Here is a 7,501-nt window from a genome sequence, read left to right as displayed (position 1 = left end):
TTTTTTTTTTTTTTTTGAACAAAGGGGGTTCAAGTTCTATGGGGAGTTAGTTGTGGCTGCGGAAGAATATAGTTTGATATGAATTTATAGTGAGTGATTTTAAAAAGGTCAAACTAGGGTTAATGCCTCTTCCAGAGTTCCAGCCAGGTTCTGTAATAAAATTATTTTTTTAATTGTTGACAGAAATTTTTTTTTTTTTTTTTTTTTTTTTTGTTCAAAAGCCAATCTAGTCTAAACTGGACGTTTCTGAAGTTACTGTTGAACACTCACTAGCCAATCATTAAAACTGACCGTTTTCCACAATTTATACTTTCGTGTTGGATAATACACAAAATCCAATAACTTATTCCTCAAACTCTGCATTAATTAGTGGTGGAAAAATATTATAAACAAATTCTGTAACAGAACGACGATACTTTCCCCATGGCTTCGCTCATCTCATGCTTTCTACTTATCTTTTACTCCACCTCCACCATTGTTGTCTCATCAAAGTCTCGGTGTGGGCGTTATAAATCGATAATCAGCTTCGGCGATTCCATTGCCGACACCGGAAATCATCTCCGTCTCTCCGACGTCAAAAATCTTCCTCCAGTCGCATTTCTTCCGTATGGCAAAAGCTTCTTCCATCCTCCCTCTGGGCGTGTCTCCGATGGCCGTCTCATCATCGACTTCATCGGTACCCTTATTTTCTTCTTTGTCTATCAATACTTTTACCATTTTTTATCATCTGCTTTAGTTCTTTCTTTCTTGAACAGCAAGTTAGATACCTTACGTACTTGTTTCTAAGTTTCTATAATATTGTCTTCGTATTTGGTCAGCTGAATTCTTGGGACTACCATACGTACTGCCTTACTTCAGATCCCAAAACGTGAGCTTCAATCAAGGGATCGATTTTACGGTGTATGGAGCAATTGCCTTGGATCGTGAATTTCTTGTGAAACAAGGAATTAAATCTGATTTCACCAATATTAGTCTAACTGTTCAGCTTAACACCTTCAAGCAGGTCGTACCTAAACTCTGCGCCTTTTCAACTCATGGCAAACTTAGCCTTGTTCTCTTCCAAATCTATGATCCATTGAGCTCGCTTCTATCATTTTTTTTCTTCCGGTGGCTTAGTTTTCAAAGTGATGCTTGGAGACTCGCTTATACTCATGGGAGAGATTGGAGGGAACGATTATAATTATCCATTCTTTGGAAGAAAAAAGTATCAATGAAATCAAAAAGCTTGTTCCTCTAGTTACCAAAGTTATTTCTTCTGCAATTGTGGTAACAAATATTTACATATGTCCAATGCCCTCCACCTTAAAAGCAGAGCCGGCGCTGAACTTTCTAGGGCTACAAGCCAAAAAAAACAAAACACACTAAATGCAGCTTCTAGGGTTTGAACCTGAGTAGTGGTGCCAATAACATGACAACTAAACCATTGGCCTAAGGAAAACATTCATAGAAAACGGCCGAAATTTTCGTTTTATTACGCATGGCCGCAAGCCATTGCTTGGCTTGCTTGGCCTCTTGGCCGGCTCTGCTTCAAAGTATAACAAATTTAACAAATTTAATACCAAAAACTACAGGATTTGATCGATCTAGGGGAAAAAACTTTTCTGTTGCCCGGAAACTTCCCAGTAGGATGTTCCACGGCGTATCTTACTCTATTTCAAACCGCTAAAATAGAACACGACCCTTTCACAGGTTGTATCCCGTGGCTCAATAAATTTGAAGAGCACCACAACGAACAGCTCAAGACAGAACTCAAACGACTCCAGAATTTATATTTACATGTCAACATAATTTACGCCGACTACTACAACTCCTTAAACCGTTTTTTCCAAGAACCAGCTAAATGCGGTTTGTTCACCTAAAAAATTATGTGATTGACTATCTCATTCCTCAAAAAAAAAAAAAAGTTTCATTCCTTAATTGACATCTTGTTTTGGTATTTTTTTTCATTAGGGTTTAGGAACCGACCTTTGGCTGCTTGTTGTGGAGTCGAAGGTCAATATAACTTCACTATCGATGAAGAATGTGGACATAGCTATTGTCAAAATCCTTCTGAATATATGAATTGGGACGGTTATCATTTAACCGAAGCCACGCACCAGACGATGGCTCAAGGTATACTCAATAGTCCCTATGCAAATCCTGCTTTCAACTGGTCCTGCTTTGGCACTAAATTAGTGAATAAAGAGGGTTCTTCAGCAGTAAAAATTCAAGTTCTGTGAAAAGGGTATAATCTATGTTGTAATAGTGATGAGAATAACAGGTACCTCATGGCAAGGTTTTGACATAATATATTATTGACTTATATATGATTCTACTTGATGATGATAGATGCAAACAAGAGATAATCTCTAATAAATGATAAGGTCTAAAATGGAGAAGAATTGACACAAGGAAAATTATGTGTGACTGAAATGTGTGATGCAAGATTGCTCAAGGTTTGGAGGGAGAAGTTTGAAGATAAGAATTAATTGCCTTCAAGAAGAGTACTTGTGTCAATTCTTCTCCAAGATCAAATTGTGAAAGATGCATCGTTTTTAACTTTTAAGACATTCATCGTTTAGAGAAAAAAAATCAAATCTACAAAATACTTATACCATCTTTTCCAATATAATTTTTCTGTTAGATATTAAATTAGTAATTGAGTATTTAGATGATTAGGTAAGATACATGATTGTCTCCAGCTCTTTTTTAAAGCAGACATTACAAGTCCAACATTATGAGACAAGTCGAAGATATAGGGTTGCCGAGAAAAATTATAAGAAAACATTTTGATTTTTTTTAGAGCATCATTACTCGACTAACGGCTGAAAGTTTCTCAAAAAAACAATTTTTTCTAATAATTTTTTAATTTCTGATCTATTGAATAAATGACACATATCTTGTTTGGTCTGACAATCTTTTCTCAAGTGACTCTGGAAAGAAACGTTTCCGAGAAAGCATCTCCCAATAATGATGGTCTTAGTGATTGTATATATTTTTAGGTTTTACTAATCTTTCTTCTAAATAAAACTCATTTGAATTACTCGTCTAGAAATGTCAAAATGGTACCATAGCGCCAACCTTACCGAAGCAAACATCATAAATCTAACATTATACTATATATTAAAAACTTGTTTCTGTATATGTTAAAAACATGTTTTTTTTATAAAATGACATTTTCTAATACCATGTGTACTAGAACTAATCAATCTAAAAAAAATCTGAAGTTAAGAAAAATTAATTGATGTCAAACTAACCTAACTACAAAGAAATATATTTACCGTTATCTTGTCTTCTTCATTCTCTTTTTGTTATATCAGTCTTTATTATTAGATCTCTTGTAGTTCTCAGTAAACAAAAGAGAACGAAGAAGAGGAAAGGGCGGCAAGGGTTTATAAAATTATTTATTAGTTCATAATGACTTAATGTCATTTGTAATCCATAAGAAATATTACAAAATTACTGCATAAAAGCTTCCAAGCATATATATGAATGGATTGAAAACATATTTTTAGTTTTACTAAAAGAGAGATTATAGTACATAGTATTGATACATCCTGTTCTTAATTATATCATATTCTAAATTATTAAATTTTACAAATAAATATAAAATAAGAATTTTATGTTAAAGTTTACTTCAAATTATTTCATTATGAATATGAAATAGAAATTCGATTAATTTGAAGAAATTTTTAAGAAATTTTCAATAACTTTATAAGACTTTTAAAAGAAATGTTCAGTAACTTTATACGACTTTTTAAAGCATTTCTAAGAATTTTGGGTTCTTATTCAGTTTTGATTCTCGGTTTGATTGAATTTTAATTACTGGATTTCTTTTATGTTCAGTTTATTTTCCAAGTTAAGCAAAAATGATTTTTAAAGTTGTATATTAAATCTTTTAATGGGCTGCTAACAGGTTGATTCTAATATGGACTGCATGTATATAGATGGTTTACATTATATTTTTTATAAAACGCCAAATTTGCATATAGGCTAGTTTTTGTTTGTGTCTAAAGAATCTCTTACAATGTAGTAATAATAATAATTAAAAAAATCTATATAAATCAGTGCTCTACCTTTTTTCTGTAGGATACACCTTTCTAAAAAGAAAAGAAAAAAAGTTCATACATTTGTAGATTTCTTATCACATAAAAATAAAAGCAAGGGAAAGTAAATAGCTTCATGTGATGTCAAAACTCAAAATTATGAAAAAGGAAAAAAAAATCTGATTATCTTGTCTCTATACCTTTCCATGTTTGACAAAATCTCTAAAAAGTGTAACGGTTGCAAAAAAAAAAACAGACAGTTAAAGCCTGTAAACAATATTAGTCGTGTCAGTTGAAGAGTCGTGTCAGTTCAAGATATATTACCTTGAATAACATTAGTTTTTGGAGGAAAATACAAAAGAGTCTTTTCTAATTTAAGTAAAAAGCATTGATTATAAAGTGACAACTCAGTGTCGATTCCCAGCTTTTTTTTTCCATCTTGGGATTGTCTTTAGTCTAAAAATGACATATCTACATAAATAAATAAATTATGTCATAGATTTTTTCTGGAAAATAAAACCAATTTGTTGAGATTTGCATTAATAATAATCAAAGTATTCAGTAATTTTTTTTCACGTTAAATTGGTACAAAATATTGTATAAACTTATTTAATAGTAAAATATTAGTAAAACGTAATAATTAACAGTTGATATATTGTTTTTTAATTAATAACTTTTATAAGTTACAGTGTTATCTTGAAATTCACATATAATTTCATAATTAACAACATCAGATAACGACAATNAATCATCTTAAGCAACGAACGGTGATAGATTTGGGTAGAATCCAGTGCAAATAGCACGTGTAACAGTCAAGATCTCTCTTTTTTTTTTTTTCCTAACATAACCTTCTATGCTTTATATATATATTTTTTTTTTTATTTTTTTTCTATGCTTTACTCTTTTAAGATAAAATACAAAAGAGTCTTTTCTAATTTAAGTAAAAAGCATTGATTATAAAGTGACAACTCAGTGTCGATTCCCAGCTTTTTTTCCATCTTGGGATTGTCTTTAGTCTAAAAATGACATATCTACATAAATAAATAAATTATGTCATAGATTTTTTCTGGAAAATAAAACCAATTTGTTGAGATTTGCATTAATAATAATCAAAGTATTCAGTAATTTTTTTTCACGTTAAATTGGTACAAAATATTGTATAAACTTATTTAATAGTAAAATATTAGTAAAACGTAATAATTAACAGTTGATATATTGTTTTTTAATTAATAACTTTTATAAGTTACAGTGTTATCTTGAAATTCACATATAATTTCATAATTAACAACATCAGATAACGACAATATAGCTAAATTTAATTATGTATTATCATTACTTAAAAATGTTAACTAATTTTCACTAGTTCAGTAATTGGCGGCGTGAAAATATAGTTATATTTAGTATATTCATTATCATTATTTAAAAATGTAAATTAATTTTCACTAGTTTTGTAATTTGCGGCACCGCCACAAAAAATTTCATTAACTTTAAACAGTATGTTTACTTAAATTTTAGTGAACTAAATCGTGTTTAAGTTACTAAATTATAAATTTTGTAAAATAAGTCAAAAAAAAAGAAATTCTGAACTATATCTACTAATATTGAGGGTAAATTAGTGGAGTTCTGAATACTGAAAAAAAAAAAAAACTTTGTAACTTTTTAATTTATTCACTGCAAATACTTTTAAAAGTAAAAAATTATAAAAAAGCTGGCAAAACAAAAAGAAACAAACACAGTTCAACATGTGTCGTTATGATGATAAAGTAGCTAAGAGCTTCCTCACTGGACATTGGGTATATATATGCCTATATGGTAGGCTTCTCAATATCACCCATACAAACTCCCCCAGTTTCCATATCGCTTATTTTTTTTTTACTCAAGCTCTCTAGTAAGTATCTCTCACTTTTTTTTTTTGCAGTTTAGCTCTATTGCAATTCAGATCCTACATCTTGCAAACCCTATTTTAAAGAAATTTTTTGTTTCTTGAGTCATCAGCATATAGATTTATTTAGTTTGATATTTCGTTATTCATATATCAAGATGAAAGTGCTCAGGAAAGTTATCAGTATTGTCAATTTGATGGATGCACTAAAAGCTAGAAGCATTTTTCTTGTATACTGATATTTTAGAGGCCTCAAGCAGTTCTTTTTTTTTCAAAACTAAGACCAAATTTAAGAAAACAATATTTTTAAGGGAAGAAATATTTTTCAAAAGAAAAAATGGTTTTTTTCAAAGGCAAAAGATAGATTTCTCCAAGGGGAAAAAAAATACCATTTTCAAATAAAATAGTTATATGAGCCACAAGCTAGGCTCTTATTTAACCAGCTTCCGACCAAGGCTGATTCTGTTTGATCAAAGATGATTCTGCTTGTGTATATGTGATATTTATTTTCTATACACTTATTTAATTCTTCTGCACACACACGATTACTTTATTGTTTAATATCTAATAGTTTTTGATAATCCTTGATCTCACCTGTATCAAAAAGCTTCATAGCTTTTGGTTCAAAACTCTCAAGAAACCATTATCGACTAACCGTTTCTACCACTTTATCTCTTTTATGTTGGCATTGGGAAGTGCCCTTTATTGTTGTATTTTAAACTCTTTGTAGGGTAAATGTAAAAATTTGGTTTGGGTTGGATCGTGTATAGATTTTTTTCCAAAATCTCTAAAATCTTGATTAAATCGAAAATTCTGGGTTTGGATTCAGTCTAATTTTTTTGTTCTGTTCAGTTCAGATTTTTGATTAGATTTTTTTGCACAAGCCTAAACTAGAGGTTGACAAGTTAATTTTCTTATAATATCAATTAAAATTAAGATGGTCCAGTAATTTTTTTGTTCTGTTCAGTTCAGATTTTTGATTAGATTTTTTTGCACAAGCCTAAAGTAGAGGTTGACAAGTTTATTTTTATTTTTGTGTGTGTGGTTAAATACAATATGGTTCAGTTTGATTTTCTTCTCCTCAATTCATACTCGAATCTGATATTTGAATACATATAAGTAGGATGATATTGATCGGTATACAAAAAATGATTCCTCATGTTAAAATTTATATGGGACGAACTGTTGTACTTGTCTAGCTAGTTTAGTCAAAGGGAAGCCACTAATTCAATTCATGATTACCTTGTACGGATCGATCTTCCAGTTAAACAAGTCAGTATGCTCGATGATCAAAGTTTGCCATTTAGTCCTTCGTGGTTCCCCCCGNCAAAAAAAAAGAAATTCTGAACTATATCTACTAATATTGAGGGTAAATTAGTGGAGTTCTGAATACTGAAAAAAAAAAAAAACTTTGTAACTTTTTAATTTATTCACTGCAAATACTTTTAAAAGTAAAAAATTATAAAAAAGCTGGCAAAACAAAAAGAAACAAACACAGTTCAACATGTGTCGTTATGATGATAAAGTAGCTAAGAGCTTCCTCACTGGACATTGGGTATATATATGCCTATATGGTAGGCTTCTCAATATCACC

At 30.4% G+C, this 7,501-nt stretch overlaps 1 pseudogene; it reads left to right on the top strand.

The window, feature by feature from the left end:
* LOC104778929 lies at positions 424 to 2,219 on the top strand (annotated as a pseudogene).

The sequence above is a fragment of the Camelina sativa genome, chromosome 3 (genome assembly GCF_000633955.1).
Source record: "Camelina sativa cultivar DH55 chromosome 3, Cs, whole genome shotgun sequence".
Taxonomy (NCBI): Eukaryota; Viridiplantae; Streptophyta; class Magnoliopsida; order Brassicales; family Brassicaceae; genus Camelina; species Camelina sativa.
This window is presented reverse-complemented; position numbering and strand designations above follow the sequence as displayed.